The 18864-nt window shown below is 36.1% G+C and overlaps 1 protein-coding gene and 1 long non-coding RNA gene across 5 annotated transcripts in view; one reads left to right on the forward strand and one right to left on the reverse strand.

Moving 5' to 3' along the window:
* Nucleotides 1–17521, forward strand: part of LOC147831277 (uncharacterized) — a 38319-nt gene extending 20798 nt beyond the window's left edge. The window contains exon 3 of the long non-coding RNA XR_015523465.1: nucleotides 15028–17521. This is a non-coding gene — a long non-coding RNA (uncharacterized LOC147831277). The remainder of the gene's footprint in view (nucleotides 1–15027) is intronic.
* Nucleotides 1–18864, reverse strand: part of wu:fa11c10 — a 31169-nt gene that overhangs the window by 7605 nt on the left and 4700 nt on the right. The window contains exons 1-2 of one of the 4 annotated variants that reach the window (XM_087306966.1): nucleotides 9327–9444; nucleotides 6495–6607 (exon numbers count right to left, since the gene is read on the reverse strand). The exons of 1 other annotated variant lie outside the window; for it this stretch is intronic. The gene's annotated coding sequence lies outside the window, so the exon portion shown is untranslated. Of the gene's footprint in view, nucleotides 1–6475; nucleotides 6608–9326; nucleotides 9445–18864 lie in introns of those variants that run through there. 2 more of the 4 variants (XM_087306967.1, XM_087306964.1) reach the window with 2 other exon arrangements.

Below are 18864 nucleotides of genomic sequence, written 5' to 3' on the forward strand. Positions count from 1 at the left end.
ATTCCAGACTGGAATGTGATGGCCACAAGAGCGATGGTGGCACGAACAGCTTTAGGCACAAACGTGGTGTGAACTGATTGAGATAACAGAAGTCTATCACCACTGAGCCAACTGGACCCACAACACTGAAGACATGGGGAGAGCCAGGAATACACACACTTAGAGCCACATACATAGACACACACCCACGTTAGACTGCCACAACCACAGACACATACAGGCATCTCCAAAACAAACCTTACTGGGCACAAAATTGAAGATCTGGTCTTGATTTCTGAGAGCTGATGTAATGTTCCCCACAGAGTTTAGTGGTAAAATGTACCGTTGGTTGAGTTACAAAAAACGTGAATGGAAAAATGTTCGCTAACGGCTTAAACACTCAAGCTAACAGTGATGTTTTTGTGGGTGTTTTTAAATTTGAATGGATTTGATTTCCAATGTTCGTTTTATTACTGTTTGAGGACACACTGTACACTAGATAGAGGAAAATGTGATGCAAATAAGCTAATCCTAAAAAACCATGGGTGAATCCACTGGGAGACGGCGGGCCGAGTGCTGCGGTGTACAGCTGTAGGGGGAGAGTAAAAATGACCTCACTAATTTTGGCTGAAAGAAACTCCACAATGTAATTAGAGGGGAATTCTGCGTGACTGCACGAGATCTGCTGCTTTAAGAATATCTATCAATTATGGTTGCGACAACAGGCCTGACATGACAGACACGTGAGAGGGGAAGATAAAAAAAGGCCAAGGATGAGAAAATTATAATATAGTGTAAAAATCTAGGGGGTTTATGGTAAAGATCTGCAAGTAAAAAAAAAAAAAAGATTTGTTACCAGTTCATATATTATTATTACGGCAGATGGGTGTGGAATAGTACTGTGCGATTAATCGAAATCGAATCGCAATCGCAATCTAAAATGTTGTGATAAGTTAATCGCAAGTGGCTGCAATATTAAATATATATGTATATACAGTTGAAGTCAGAATTATTAGCCCCCTGAATTATTAGACCGCTTGTTTATTTTTTCCCCAATTTCTGTTTAACGGAGAGAAGTTTTTTTCAACACATTTCTAAACATAATAGTCTTAATAACTTATTTCTAATAACTGATTTATTTTATCTTTGCCATGATGACAGTACACAATATTTGAATAGATATTTTTCAAGACACTTCTATACAGCTTAAAGTGACATTTAAAGGCTTATCTAGGTTAAATAGGTTAACTAGGTAGGTTAGGGTAAATAGGCAAGTTATTGTATAACAGTGGTTTGTTCTGTAGATTATCGATAAAAAATGTAGCTTAAAGAGGCTAATAATTTTGTCCTTAAAATGATGTTTAAAAAATTTAAAACTGCTTTTATTTTAGCCGAAATAAAACAAATAAGACTTTCTCCAGAAGAATAAATATTATCAGACATACTGTGAAAATTCCTTGCTCTGTTAAACATCATTTGGGAAATATTTTAAAAAGATGAAAAAAATTCGAAGGGGGCTAATAATTCTGACTTCAACTGTATGTAAACAAAAATAACGAATAACATCCCAGGTGAAGTGCTTTAAAACCAGCCCGCTATGCTTGATACATGGTATCGGTTGTCGGGAACTATGCCACATTACACGAGAATAAACGATTGATTCTTGTGTCACGATGTCCATTTGTCTTATAACTAGCCGATTGAGTGAGCACACTTTCGTTCTGCCCAGTCAGAATTGTGCAATTGAACTATGCCCACAATAAAAAAAAAAAAAAAGAAACACAGGAAAGCGCTGACAAGAGGAATTATTGGGGCTGCTGCTTTATTGAACGAATTAATATCATAGAAAAACAGCATTTGTAATATGGGAATATTTTGGTTTCAAAGTCACAGAAACAGAACAAAAACAGGTCATTTTCAAAAGCTGTCGCAGAATTGTTGCCACGGCTTACAGATTATTAAGCTGAAGCTTGCATTAAATTAAGATCAGCTGTAAGCTTTTACTAAATCATAAATCAAATTGCAATTAGATATTTTCCCCAAATCGCACAGCCTGTGGAATCACAATAACAATCTGATGCTCCCATAATCTTTTCTGCTGCTTTCCAGGTTTTAATGGAATGGCCTATAATTGGACCAAATTTTTCATGAAATTTCTTGGATGTTTTAGTAAAGGGTAGATCCTGTAGACACAGTGGATGAACAATATTAGCTAATAAGGCCTGCCAAGGAACAGAGGAAAAAATAAAAATATTTAGAAGAATGTTGGAAACACTGACTTTCATAGAATTTGTTTCTCCTACTATGTTTGTCAAAGGTTTCCAACATTCTACAGTATATATCATCCTTGTAGAAACTAAATCAAACTGGTTTGGAACAAGTAAAGGATGAGTAAAGGATGACAGAGTTTTCATTTTATGCTGAACTATCACTTTAAAGCACTGTAGAAAAGCTGAATGTGAAATGATGTCTGCATGCAGACATGTTAAAGGCTTAATTACTGGAGAATGACAGCTCTAAATAGGTCAAAACCATCATTTCCTTCTCCGAGCAACCTGGATTTACTTTAAAACTGAATCACCTTTGACAGTTACACTCCTGTTCCTCAGGCTACATGCTATCCTTTAACATGCCAACATTCCAGGAAGTCTATGTGAATCCTCAGAGGTGTTAGGTAAGGACTGCGCACAGTAGATCTGACGTCACTATGAGTAACAGGGGATCTCAGGAATCTCTCCCAAATGTGAATATGAGACATTTAGCTGACAAAAGCGGAAGTTGTGTAAAGAAAATAGAGAAGGTATGTCAACGATGAATGCTCATCATTGACAAGCCCACTGACGTCTTTTCAGACTGCCGTTCTGCCCCTTTTCCACTTGGTAAGAGAAGATTGGTAACCTGACAGAGATTTCTCCCAAGGTTTTTTTTTCCACTTCCGTCAATTGGAAGAGCTTGATTTCTTGCCACTGTTGCCTCTGGCTTGCTTGGTAGGGGTTGGTGTAGCTTCTTTTTTTCAGTGGAATATTACTCAACATTGACATTCATATTAAGGGAACACTCCACTTTCTTGGTAAATAGGCTCATTTTGCAAGCCACCTAAAACAGTAAGATTTTCCCATATTCTATTTGGCTTATCTCCGGGTCTAGCACGAGCACTTTTAGCTTAGCATATACCATTGAATCAGACTAAACCATTACCATCTTGCTAAAAAAAAATAGTTTTGATAATTATCCTATTTAAAATTGGACTCTTCTGTAATTACATTGCTGCAGCCATGGTACGACAACAAAGTTTCTTGAATATTACACCTGAATGCTAGTATAGTTACTAGCCATATCAACCTAGAAAACAGCAACTTTTCACTTTTAGTTGGTCTTAGTACACAATACAGTTAAAGAATATTCAAACTTTTTGGATACATGGAGATTGGATGAATGGACTAAAAAATTATATATAAAAAACAACTGTTTAACCCTAGGAGACTAGGGGAAAAAGTGGAAGGTTCCTTTAAGCTAAGCTGAATTATTCTTAACCTAATCTTAACCAGCAAATACACAATCAAAAAATTAGTTTTGCTGTTTGTTAAATCTGCATATTTAAAATTAATTGAAGCAACACGACTCTCACATTTATTTTGGTGCAACTCAATAGTTTTAAGTTCAATCCACTTAAATGTGTAAAAATTATGGTTTAAAAAGTTAAATTAATCAGTTTCTGTTGGAACAACATAAAGGAACTGAGTGGATCGAACCCAGCATCTTTTACAGTGTACCACTGCTGTGCTGTCTGACTGATATTGGAACTGTGTGTCAATAGACAAAGGAGGATCCACATGCAGCTTTTATTAACAAAAAATAGTCATTTTGGCAATAGTCAAATACAGGAACAAACAGTAGCATACAGGTAATCCAATGACATAGTCAAAATCAGGTGAGTAATCGGTACAGGTGGCAAAGAATCAATAACGGAAAACTAGGTAAAGCTCAAACACGAATAGGATGACACTTTGTAATGCCACAATACAGTGAACTAGAGTCACCAAATGTTTGTGAGTGTGTGTGCTCTTTATATGGTCCATGTCTTGAGTAGCTCCCAGCAGGAGTGTGTTTGTAATTAACAGAGAACTGGAACAGGTGTGTGTGTGTGTGGTGCCTGAAGGGAGTTGTGGTTAATATAGTAGCATAATTGTAGTGCGAGTGAAAGTGAATGTTCTCTAGCAATCTATGAGGGTTAGATCTCTGGTGACTGTAACAGATATGCTGAAAATATTCCACAATCTGAAATATTGTTGTCTTTTTATTCTTTCTTTAATATAAAGCTGCTTTGACAACAATTGACATTGTAAAAAGCACTGCAGAAATAAAGATGAACGTGTGAATCAAACACAAGTAGTGACCATCCCTGGTGTAGAAAAGAGTCATATTCTTCAAGGCAAATGCTGATAAGGAGATTATTTTGGACAAGCAGTCATAAACTACTGTTGAACAACATGTTGTTATATATCCCCAGTGCTTTTATGTGACACTTCCTTATTGATTTATTGATAATGGCTTGTTCGGTGATATTAAAGTGATTTTGAGTGGCTGTGCCCTACAGATGAACCTCATTTGTGTGACCGCTCACTTAAATCTTTGACCTCTTGCACTATACTGTAGCTGTTAGGTGTAAGTACAAGCTAACTAGCATAATTCCCAAGGGTTTTCCCTGACGGCTTTTACTGCATTGACAGAGTCACACCTCTCCCTCAGCCCACCTCAGTGACTGCGATAAAGACGCCCCAGAGGACTCAAGCCTTTAGCCTGATAACCTTTCACACTGCCTCCATCCGTTACTACCACAAAGCTCTATCGGTGAAGGACAGCTGGCTATAAAGAGTTTTAAACAGGCTTCTTTTCTCAATGTGTGGTAACACAGCACAGCTGTTTACCCTCTGTCCACAGCAGGCCGGGATGACCTCTCAACACAACATCATTAGACAGAGCTGGTATTGTACTAAACGTCCCACAGATAGACCACGAAACAACTAACGCAGAATGTCTGAATGAGCCCTCAGGATTTTATCATCATTCATCTCCCATAAATAATTACATTCAGCATATGGATTTCCAAACAGATGTAAATACAGTTGCCCTCAGTGCCATTTCTCACATTCATGGTTTACCCAACAAAATTAGGGGCAACAGTTCTGTTGTTTTTTAATAATGTTAATAATATTATTATTAATAAATCAAGAATTACTACAGAATTCTAGACAGTTTACAATTACTAATAATCAATGCTTTCACATTCTAGTATTCAATTAATTTGTCAAATATTTCTTAAGGTAAATCAGATTTAAAAACCATGCTAAATCAGCATTATCCTCCGAAGATTGTGCAAAAACAATAAATAAAAAACACAATTTATCAGTGTAGGCCACAGTGTAATTTTAGTACCCCTGAGTAACTACCAAAGTAGTTTTTTTTTCTTTTTTATAAGTTTATCTGATGTGTTGTGATTTTATTAGGTCTATAAGGATTTTATTAGTTTGAAAATATACCAATCTTTTCTCCTCTAAAGGCTTATTATGCGGTATCTGTCGCCATCTTGTGGATGGACAATGTCCACCGCCTTTGCTCTGCTCAGTATGAGCAGATGTATGCTCTGCTCTGATGTATGCCGATGTGCTGTATCTCAGAAATTTAAATATTTAAAATAGACACTATCCTTATAAATGAACGGCAGTTGCAATCTCAACAACTACATTCTCGCCTGAAAAAGCCTTAAAAGTACATCATGTTGCCCAACAGATGCAATATTTGTCAAACTGTAGTGAGTTTTTTCATCTGCTGTCACTCTATGTGGGCGGAGTAGTAAAGAAGGGTGAATAGGCTGTACAAGTGCTGTTATTGCAGAATATCGCATGGCTGTAAGGCAATCTGATTCGAATACCAGACAGCACTGCTGTATAAATATATACACACATTTTGTGATGTTTCATTTAATATTTAGTACTCTGAAAACAGTTATTTACTAATATACATTTATAATTTTTTCCTGTAACATTAATATATATTGATTTTGTCTAAAAGCATATAATTCATATAGAAATTTAAAAAAGAAAATGAGAAGTGCCATCAGATTATGATTAAGTTATATTGATTAATTTTCCTGTTCCAAATACCAATTCATCATTAGCAGAAAAAAGTTGTCTAAAATAATAAAGATTATGTGTCTAAGAGACAAGAAACAAGCAGAAAATACACTCATCTTTCATGTTGACTATAATAAGATAATCAGATGAGACTTAAAAGTCCATCTGCCACCCTGAGAACATAAATTCCCCACATCTCCCTGCGTCCATTACTTCAAAACTTCAAATCAGAGGAACCAGATTAGATCAAATCAGATCCCTGGAGTTTTCAGATCAGGTTTGAGCTTTACAGCAGATCAAGACGTTCACGTGGCACAGACAGATGTATCTGACCCCAAAGGCCTGGGCGATCTGTCACTTACAAGACTATTAGTGATTTACCGTTTCCACCGGATAAAGCTCTGCAAGACCAGCTGCACATTCGAAGCATGACACTGAGGTGCCAGAGGTCACTTTAAACTCTCAATCCAATTTATTCACCTTGGCAACATTCTCTGTAAAAAACAGACATGGACATCTCTGTCATATTAATCAAGCCAAATGGCCCTATTAGCTTCTAATTATATCCACGGTAACCCTGTGCATGTCAGCCTCATCTCAGGAATTCATGTCCTCCAGCTCCTTTAAATGAACCCTGACCCCGTGGCCTGCCAAACTAACACTGAGAAATATCCCTCACACATTTCAAACACACTCACACCTGCGCAGAATTACTGCCTGCTAGCTGTCTGCCACACACTAGCATGCTAACAGACACACAAAAGCCTAACTGTACGTGTGGACGCAGCGTGTAATCACAGAGAGGAGATGGTTTTAGCGTCAGCAGCGCAGTCTGTTGTTGTTTTTACCATCTTCCACCGCAGCTACCAATTCCGCTTTCCCACAGTTTCCCCAAACACACACATTCGCCAAAACAAAGGAACAACAAACAGCTAGTATCTGCGTTTACGTTAACTAGCGCACAACCCAAACATGGTCTGCAAACGTATACAGCAGGGGTCACCTATTAACCCAGTTTGACCAATAACTAAGCCAGGAATGTTGGAGTTAATGGATCTCAGAGAGGGAGAGAGATAGGGATCTTGACCTGCAGACAATATGACACAGAAATACCTCACAGTTGTTATTACATGCACTGACTCAGTTCCTCATTTCTCAATTGCTTTTAGTTTGACACATTGTTGACGTTCATGCCAGGGATGCAGATATTTCATAGAGGTTAGCACGTTTTTTTTGTTGTTGTTTTTTTATGATTAACTGTCATTTAGTGCAAGTTACACTCTTAAAAACAAATAATTTCATTAACAGATGTAATAATTAGTTATCATTAGGCTCACATGAAATCTGCACACGCAAAAACATTTCCACAGATTTTTAGCCCATCATTGAGCCTATTTATTTATAGGGATTTCCCAATCAGGTTTTTTTACCCTCGAGTCTGAGTCATTTGATTTTGAGTATCTACCGGTACCAAAACCTGATCTGATACTTCTACAATACACGAAAATAATAAAGTAGAGCAAAGAAACAGATCCAAGATTTTCCCTATTTTTAATTTAATTCAACTTATTTTAATATTCAATAACTCAACAACAATAAATAACATCAATTCTTTACTTTTGGACTTTAGTGCAACAGTACATATAAAAAAAATACCAAGTTTACATATCTCTCGTGTTGCTATGGCAATGTTGTGGTCATTGAATATTATTCAATTTATAAAACCTCCAGACCGCAGACATACTCCTGCTTTCCTATTTAAGCTGCTTCCGTCTTCAACTTTGCCGGCATTTAACCAATAGAGTCTCTGCAACAAAGTGATGTGGGAGGTAACGTCTGATTCCGATTGAGTCTGAAATTGCATGATCGGCCCCGATTTCTGATCACCTGATCAGATCTGGATATCCCTATTTATTTACTTGTGTGCAAATTTATATTTATTCAATTTTTTATAATAATTATAGTATTATTATTGGCTAATATGAAAATATTCCTATGATTTATTTACAATACAGTTTATAAAGTAATAATTTCTGTCTTTTAGTAGGTATATTATATGAGAGACTTGCTTTGTTTACCAAATAAGTGGATTTAATTGGATTTGCATTGTAAACATTAAATAAAAGTTTAAAAACTATTATTTTTAATTTCATATATTAAGTTTTTAGTTATAATTCTGCATAAATCCGCTGATTTTTTACAAAATTCTTTACAGAAACAGCAAAAAATGTCCACAGATGTCTGGCTCTACTTATCACTATACAAATAAAATATTTGAATTATATTGCTGTGATGCCAAAACCATTTAAAACCATTTTATTTTTCTTTATTAGAGTATTTTATTTTACTAATATAATTTAATGGTTATCACCCAAAACATGAACATTTTATTGGAAATAGCTTTGCCTATGTTTACTTGTAGCATTTAAAAATACAGTATTTAACTAATATTGCATTATTTATTTTGATAAAATATAATTTAACGTCTGAAGTAAGACGTCTTTCTGAGACTTTTTAAACCAGTTTTAAGGTATTTTATATAAAAAAACAACTATAATTAAAAATAAACATTGGTTTGAAAAGATCTAACCTAAAAAATTACAACTATAAGCCATAAAAGGAAAATCATCTTCTCAACTAATTGATATCGTCATCTACTGTATAACAAATGAATGGCACAAAACAACTTTCATCAAAAAAAAAAAAAAAAAAAACAGAAACACAACCAAACAACAGAGCTCATAAATACAAAGTGACAGCCATCCACCGTTTTAAAGCAAGTAATAAAAATAAAAACTCCAAATGAGATGGGAAAATACCTGAAGTTTATCTATATTTAATGTCTCAAAACCTGAACTCAATCACCCTACACTCACACCATCCCATATAAACAACCATTACGTCCTACAAGGCAATCAGTCCAGTCCCAGCACGCTCAAATTAGACTAACTAGAGACTCACATCCTTTATAAATGAATGATGAAATGAGAGGACATGAGTTATACATGAGCTTCACTGTTCTTGCAATTACAGTGGTGAAAAAAGAAAAGTAAATGAGATAAAATGATTTAAAAAACTAACCAAAATCCTGTGTTCAACAAATCCCTCACACAGACACAGACAACACAAAACTAACTGCAGAAAGCTTGAAAATAATCCATTACTAGTCTATAAATCAATTGGATCATCTCTGCTGAGGGTTGTTTAACTTACCAGGACAAGTGATTTCCGAGAGCAGGATGAAGCTCTCAAGCTGTAGAGCCTTTTAAAGAATGGAGCTCAGCAGAGAGTCGGCGCTCCAGTGAATGTATCTGTGCGAGTGTGTGTGTGTGTGAGTGCGACTGAGACGGCAACTCAAATACCACTTTCCTCCTCCCTCTTCTCTATTTGGCTCCTCCCACAGTCTGCTCTTTCAGGAAGAGCCAGACTGGAGAAATACAAGCAGGAAGAACAACACTTCCCAACGGATACATGACCAAATCAATTCATTCATGCACCACAGTATGTTGTGTTGGTGCCTTATTTACACCACAAATCCTTTGCCTATTCTTGGCCTCAAGTGGTTTTCCGATTGAAGCTTTGGATTCCGGCTGGAGATATTTGTGATGGTCATTTCCCAAAACACCTTTAAATAATCTTTTCCCACGTTCCACCTAAAGGAAGTGATATAAGAGTGTCTGTCGGCTTCATCAAAGTAAATAGAGTCCAGCAGAACACTGAAAGACAGGCAGTGGTGGCCATAAGGAAATCCCGTCATCTGCTTGTACAATTTCAGGAAGACTTCCAAAGAATTACCTGAGAGAGACTCATTCAGTATGACTGTTTCTGTTCTTGGAAACTGCATTCTTCTTGGAAGAAGAGTCTGTGGTTTCTCGGCTCTCCGAGTATGAGTTTTGGTTGAGCGTCGCCCTCAAAACACAAGTTCATCTCGTAAAATCCCGTAAAAGCAGGGAGTGGATGAAGTCCAGCTCAGAGGGACAGAAAGGAATGAAAGTTATGAAGCAACACTTCATTTCACTGACACACCAGTTTCAAACTCACTTCAGAGACTCCGCCTCTGCGTTTTAAGTAGGATTAACTGGATTATCTAAGGAGTGGTTGGATAAAGTCTGGTTTGGCAGACCACCTTTGTGGTGAAGGTGAATGTTCTCCTGAAACACAGATAACATCTGCCATCCAGATGCACAACAAATAAACTAGTCTGACCTAAAGAGATTCTCCTCTCCAGGTCTATTCATTCAATCAGTCAAGTAGGCTTATGGCCGGATTAAATGTTTTTTTTAGTGCGATTAATTGTTGAAGCTTTTATCTTTTAATATTTAGTATATGGGATTATCACGATATTGACGTAAACTTTAAAAAAGATTCCTTTAACAGGTATATGTTTCAACCAAATTAAGGTACAAAGGAATTATAAAGCACAATATGGTAACTTTATACAATAAAGTCTCACTATAAATGTTAGTAAATGGATTAAAATCTACAGTCTACAAAAGCCAGATTAGTTACAGTGTTAATTTTAGTAAAAAAATAAATAAAAATCCACCCCATTTAATAAATCTTAAAAAAAAAAAATAATAATTATTAACTAAGAAAGTATTTGAGGACTTTATACACTTGGAATACTTTAAAGAGCACCTACGATGAAAATCCTCTTTTGGAAGCTATTTGGACAGAAGTTAGAACTGTGTGTAGGTATAGTGTGTCCACAGTCGTATTGGGGTGATATAAACACAATAAGTCTCTTTTTTATATTCCTGACGTTAAAATAGGATACAAATTCTGTTAAATGCATCCGTTGTGAGTGTGTGTGCGTGCGTGAACTTTGTAACAACACATTATTAATAATAAAAATAATGATACATTTTATTTGTAATGGGCTTTCCTTAGACTCAAAGTGCTACAAGGCAAAATACTAATAATACAAGGCAAGCAGAAACAGCATAACAATATAAAGATGCAATAAAACAATAATATAGAATATGATATAGAATATGAACAATAAAATAAAATAGTTAACAAATTGATCATCTTAAGTTAAAAGCAATGCTAAAAAGGGCAGTCTTAAAACGTTTCTTAAAACAGTCCAGGGAAGCAGAGTAATATGGTGGCATGATGATGTGTGTGTCAGAACCCCTGTAGCAAAATTCTGTATATACTGTAATCTTTTGAGAGAACTTGTAAGTAAACCCCCAAAAAGTGAATTACAGAAATCAAGACGTGATGTGATAAAGGCACGGATAAGCCTCTCTGCATCAGGTCGTGAGAAAAATAGTCTAATCCGTGCAATATTGCGGAGATGAAAGAAGGCAGTTTTTGGTTTATGTTGTATTGTGTGTAACTCATCGCTGCAACTCGAAAACAAATACATCCATTAATCATTGGTAAAGTTCTTACTGTAGTATTTCTCACAGATGTTACAAGAGATCTGCTTTCTTTGGGCCCTATCATACACCCGGGGCAAGGCGCAACGCAATTGTTGTTTGCTAGCTTCAGCTTGGCGCAAGAGTCGTTTTGACGTTTTGTGCCACGCTGTTTAAATAGCAAATGCATTCTTGTCTAAAAAGGCAGGCGTGTTGAGGTGTATTGCTGGCACGTTGACATTTTGAGAAACTATGATAGATTTTTCATTAGACCAGAACAAAGCCGGTCTATTGTCCAGCGCAGAGCGCGTTAGTTGTGCGCCTCACTTACACAATGCTTAATACGCACAAGATCAATACGCAATACGCAAATATCTGTACATATGAAAAAGAATTAAAATATCAAGGATGTATATAAGATATAATAAGAATATATATAGGTTATAAATATAAAGGATTAAAATATTACAAAACATATTATTTCAGTTTATTCATAACTATTTCCTATTGTATAATGTTATCATTATAAGTGGCGGTATTATTTATTATATCCATATTTATATTTGTTTTATTAAAAACAAGCTTAGATTTGACCACCTGTCAGGTTGAAACCATATGGGGCACAGCATGTGTATTTGGATATAACTAATGTTTTTTGACCACACTTCGTTATTATTGTTCATTTATTCGTTTGCTAGAAATTAGAATTGAATTTCGAAATAGTTTTGAAACAAATATTTGCGCTTAACAAACTAAATTAATTGTTTATAGGCTAATGGATGTCTGTGGGTACAAGGTTTCCCTATCCACGAGAGCGAAAGTGAAAGTAGATAATGAGAGGCCTCATCTCTTATTCTCACGCTGTAGATGCTCTGTTTAACTGTTTTCTTGCTAGTGAAATGCTCAGTTTTTCCACCTACAAAGTCGTCAAGTAAATAGCAAATGCGCTATGGCACGACTCAACTGGCTTTTAAAGGGAATGGGAGATGAGACTCTGATAGGTTTATTCTCAAAACACACCTATAACTCATTAATAAAATAAGCTCAACCCTTTTAGATCATGCGCCACGGCGCAAAGCGGACTTTTCCGTCCTTATATAGCAAAAGTGGATTCTGACAGGCCCCTAATGCGCTTGCGCCCTGCGCTTTGCACTTTGAGCAAGGATCGTCAAAATAGAGCCCTTCATATCTGTCACTGTGTTGTTTATCTGACTTAGCCGAGGCGGAGAATGAGCACATGTGGGAACAGTGGGCGGGGAGAACTAGCATTAAAGCTGCAGACAACAAAAACAGCTTCAATGTGTTCAGAGCAGAAAACCCAATATTCTGAAAGGTCTAATAAATAATCTGATGGGTGTTTAGAGCTGAAACTTTACAGACACATTCTGGAGACACAAAAGACTTGCATTAAATCTTGAAAAAGGGGTAAAATAGGTGCGCTTTAAATAATAAATAATGGTATTTCAAAGTGCTCAAATTATCAGTAATGTGCATGTTCATTATCATTACAAAATATTGAATATGTCTACATGTCTACAGTCAAGTCCAGGTGTGGATTCTTTCCACATTCCTCTTGATTTGACTGCCTTTGAAACCCACACCCTCATGCCAAGGGGTGTACCTGAGCCCCACTATAAACACAATACCCACAGAATGTGAGCCTGTGGCTGTGGTAACAGATCCCTATGGGAATGTCTGCAGCTCCATCTGTTTTGAGGAAAGGGAATGGAGCGGATGCTACCAAAAGTCTGAAATATGAATGCAAATGATGATTTACTCCTGTGCATAATTTAATCAATTCAACAATTCAACACAAACTGTATCTGAAGCGAGAATGCAGATTGAGATGTGAGACAGATGTGTGCACCCCTGACTTCTGAAAATGAAACTAAATTAAAAGTGTTTCAACATTTCACTGTCCGTAAACAATGATAAAATTCATGAAAATACAGTGTCAGTGTGATTAGGCATGGGATGATAACCGTTTTCAAGGTATGTACCGTGATTTGAAAAAGTCAAGATTTTAAAACCTCCACATTTTTCTGCTATACCATTCTTACAGTATGTGTACGTTTTTTTTTATTTTTTTATTTAGGTTTTGTTTAAGGCTTTTTGGAACAACAGTATTATTAGCAGATAAGATATCCAAGATATCGTTTTAAATTGTAATTAAATCTGTGTTTTGAAAACTAATGAAGACAGCAGAAGTCATTGATTTATTTAAATTTTATTTAATTTGACATTTTATTTAACCTGACATGTTTACTGCTCCAAAATATTTTAAAAGTTTCTCAAAACAAAATATATTTTGTTTAAAGGGGTAAAAAGTTTTTGTTTCTTACCCAGGCATTTCAAAAGACCATATTTTAAAGTAGAACTCACAACACCGAGAAACCGTAATATTTTTATCCAAGGTTATCATACCGTCAGAATCTTATACCGGCCTACGGCTAAGCGTGATAATGATCATGACAACAAGCACTATCAGTGTTTTCACTTCATATAAATTCATGCAAATATCGAGAAAAATGTACAATATTTTACATGGATTTGTTATCATTCCATACATATATCATATATATATACTTTTCATTTTATTTTACAGTTTTAATTTTTTTAAATATTTTTTTTATTTTATATATTAAATTCATAATCCATTTTTATATGAAAAAAAATATTTTCATCAAACTTCTACTGGAATAGAAAAATCTGAAAATAAAACAGATACTGTAGGTATACAGAGAACAAAAATAATTATCTTGTGGTCTCGGTCACTTTGTTACTCCAATTCCCTTTTTCCTCAACTCTCAATTTTCTTAAGCATATTTATTTATAATTTATAAGCATATTTACATATGGATAAGACTAGATTTTGAGTTTGTTGCCATATAAGCTTCTCTGGCTATGTCATGGCAAAAAAACAGAGTTTACAACATATAAATATCACTTTTCTACAATTATAAAAATATTTTAACAATAAAAAATCATCAACATCAATAGTTAATACATAAGATAAAATACATAAATAATAACATATAAGATAAAAAAAAACTACTTTCAATAAAAATTGTGCAATGCTGGAAGGATTCATTTAAAAATATTTCATTTAAAGTTTCTCCAGATATAAATCATTGTCTGATTACATTAATGATAGGGCATTCCACAAGAATATGTTTGGTTTTTGTTTGGTTTTGGTTGCAATGTTTACATTTTGAGGGTCTTCTTTGAGAAAATGTTCATATTTTCGTATTAAATATGTCATATGTAAATTTGGTTGCATTTTAAGAATGAATAATACCTACAGTCTGAATTAATATGGAACAGTTTTACATAGACTACACTAGTTTATCATGTTGTCCGCTACTGTTAAAATGCAGCACTTTTATATCCATCATCAAGACAAGAGGACCATTCATTCTCAGATTTCCATTTATAGTTCTATATTCATCTCTGTCTATATGCAACTCTGAGCAGGTATGAAGACCTCTGATCTTTAACCTTCACGTCGTAACTTCACCCAAGTTCCTGACACTGTTTTGCTTACACTGCAGGATCAATGCTAATGTTGAAGAGCCCAGCTGGCCAGAGTGTCACACTGGTAATGCTGTCAGCACTGATCTGTTTGGGTGCTCATCTGAGCTGCTGAAGAATGGCAGTGTCTGAAAGAGAGGATTATGAAGCAGTGCAGGATTACTTCTGCTGCCCATCTTTCATACTGAAGATCATGCTGCAGGCTCTGAGCGACACACACACACACAGACGCCGGGCCAGACTCGTATAAATGTATCTCCTTTTACAACTCCTATTACACACAGAAATGTCCAAATGAGCTTTCACAGCACCTCTAAATAATCACAAAAACACACACACACACGCATGCACACACCTCTCTTTGAACAAATATATATGTGCACTTAATATGCCTGACTGACTGATTAGTTAAGACAGTGATAAAAATGACTCAATTCAAATAAAGCCACAGTCAGGTTGCCTGTCATAAGCTGTATACATACTTTACTGTCATATTTGCGCAAACGGATCAAATTTGCATGTGGATGGGTTACATTCTTATCAGAAACCAGGAGAGAAACAGAAACCATGTAAAACTTATTTGGCATGTTGTGCATTAAATTAAAGGGCTCTTTTTAACGATCTAGGCGCAAAGTCTAAAGCACATGGCACAAAAGCATTAAGGGGATGTCTGAATCCACTTTTGCTATTTAAGGATGAAAAAATATAGTTTGCGCCCTGGTGCATGCCTAACAGCGTTGCGCTTACTCTCTTAATGAGTTATGGGTGTGTTTTGAGCATTAACCCTTTAAGAGTGTCATCTCTCATTCCCTTCAAGCATCAGTTGTGTTGTGCCATAGCACATTTGTTATTTACATGGCGGACTTTGTAAGTGGAATAACTGAATGCTTCACTCGTGAAAAAACAGTTAAACAGACCATCTGCAGCGCGAGGATAAAGAATGAGCCTCCTCTATTCTGCCTCTTTACTTTCACTTTACTGTACTTTCACTCTTTACTTTACTCCTTCGCTTTAAGGAAATTGTGTTATACACAGTCCACTGAAGACATCCATTAATCTACATATTTAATTTAATTTGTTAAGCGCAAATATTTGTTTCAAAACTATTTCTAAAATTCAGTTCTAATTTCCAGCAAACCAATAAATGCACAATAATAATGAAGTGTGGTCAAAAAACTGAGCTATATCCTAACCCATGTCCTATTGTTATGCCCCATATGGTGATGCAGACGTCTCCAAAACCTGACAGGTAGACAAATATAAACATGCATATAATAAATAATACTTCTAATAATAATAACATTATAAAAAAGCAAATTGTCATGAATAATATAAAAAAAAGCCCCCCGACATGAAGAAGGCATGAAACCAGTGATTTTTTTATATTTATGTGGAAATAACTATGTAACATTTTCATCCTTTATTTTTTCATATGTAAAGATATTTGTGTATTGCTGTACATCCTGTGTGTCTTTTTGCAACTGTATAGGCGCATAACTAATGTGCTCTACGCTGGACTTTAGACCAGGTTTAAGTTGGTCATTTGGCAGTCTATTTCAGTTTTTCAAAGTAGCAACGTACCAACAATGCACCTTAAAGCCTTATTTATACTTCTGCGTCAAGTGACCGGCATAACCCACGGCGCATGCAACGCGCGTGGCTGTGCATTTATACTTCTGCGCGCTGTCTCTGTCGGTCTGCAAAAACACTTCCGAAACGCTAGCTGGCAGTGAGGTGTTTATGTTCCTCTGTGTCGAGTTTCTTCACTGCTTTTTTGCTTTTCCTGGACACTTTCGGGATGTACAAGTGGCTGAAACTCGCTCATTTTGTGGCAGGAACCGGCGGACGTGCAACAACTTTAACTATGAGGTAAACACAAAACAAAACTTTCCATCCGGAGTTCCTTCACGGGACTCCACACTTGTAAAAAATCGCTCGCGCCATTCGCACGGCTCTCGATCCCACCCAGACTCGGCAGCGCTACCAAGCCGACCAATCACAGAGCTTACGCTACGCGTCGTTGCGACGTGTAGTTAAATTTTTTGAGAGGTGCACGTCAGTGATGGCCACGGCCACGGCGAAGGGCTATGCGTCAGCGCCGTAGCATACGCCGGTGTTTGACGCAGAAGTATAAATCAGCCTTAACACACCTCCTTTTTAGACCTGAACAGCCATGAGTCCACAAAGTGGCACAAATGGATTTGCTATTTAAACAATGTGGTGGAAAACATGAAAATTAGGGTTGCGCTGGTCAAAAAATAGCAACAAACCGCGCCAAACATGTCTTGCGCCTTATTGCGCAGGGTGTATGATAGGGCTCAATGACTCTATTTATACCATATGGTAAACACATGCTATTATGAATGTTTGTATTAACTAGAATGACTTCTAAATAATAAAATCACAATCACAGTTCATAGTTTTCTGTAATCCCATTACAATTACTAGTTAAAATGTATGTTATTTTAATTATGTTATAAAGATGTGAGCTTGACGGGTAGTATTTAAGAAGATAATACTTGTGCGTGCTTGGGTGCTATAAATATCTGCAAATATGCAGGTGCTGAGTGAGCATATTTGCCTTTAAAGTGATCTTGAAGTTCTGTGGAGTGGTTTTAAACAAAGGGCGGGGCATGTATGTAACTCCCAATTATGCTGAAACCTGCATGGTTTTCTGCTGAATTCTGTGCAGCGATTCAGAGAATGCTTGATTACAAGTAGGCAGTAGGGCTGAACAATATAACGTTTGAATATCGACATCGCAATGTATTTACTGTATCTGCAATAGTCACATGAGTGCAGGATTAATTATTTATTATACATTAAAAGATAAAGATATTATTAAATATATATTTGTTTTATTTTTTACACAATGGTGACCATGCTATTTTACATTTGATTGTTTAATTTCTGTACTTGAATATTATTACACTCCCCAGAAAACCATAAAGCACTGTTTACTTACTGTTTATTTTGCTTGTAATGTATTATAATTTATGCAGATCCACTGCATAGAAAAATACTTGATCATCTCAGTGGATCTAAGTGAATAAAATATTTGTAAATAGACCGATTTAAGTCGTCTAGTGAAATTATATTCACATCGCATTACATATCGCAGTCAAACAAAGTATAGCAATGTCAGATTTTTGCAATATAGTGCAGCACTAGTAGGCAGAACACTGAAAGCAGTGTCTGCTTTAACACAAGCGCTCAGAAAAAAAGGTTACCCTTTTCAAAAGAGGCCAGGAAAGTCAATACCACAGATTTGTAAAGGTTACACCACAAGAAGAGCACCTGAGCTAATCAATGGCCAGAGAGAGAGGGAGATCAGGGGTTAATGTACTTTCAGTTAAGTGCCATCCAGGAGAAGAGGCCAGATTCTCTCTCACGTGCTGGAGAGAAACAAGGCCCTTTGGGAAGGGTGGAGGACTGGATGAACTTCGCTGTTTATCTTGGGAGGGCAGTTTGTAGGGAGAGGCTAAAAGAGCCAACTCAAATTCCTCAGGAAAAAAAAACTGGAGATTTAAAAGCGTGTGTGTGGAAAAGGGAAAAGCTTGGTCACGTTCTAAAAGTGCAAACTTCCAAAAGGAAGCTGTATTTTTTAAACATATGTGGGTGGACACCTCTCATGGGCTAAAAGTGTCATTCAGAGATAATAATAAACATTTTAAAGTGCTTTTATGAGTGATCATATTAGCTGAGCATGCCAAATGTTCTCACACTTTCAGGGACCCCAGATTCAAGCACTTTCAAGGAAATAAAAAGCACCATTCATTTTTATATCAAGCACCTTTGTTATTTATACCTCAGTGTAGCACCATTAAAGCATTTATACTGTACCTAACATTACATTT

Source organism: Danio rerio, chromosome 23 (genome assembly GCF_052040795.2).
Source record: "Danio rerio strain M-AB ecotype USA chromosome 23, GRCz13ab, whole genome shotgun sequence".
NCBI lineage: Eukaryota > Metazoa > Chordata > Actinopteri > Cypriniformes > Danionidae > Danio > Danio rerio.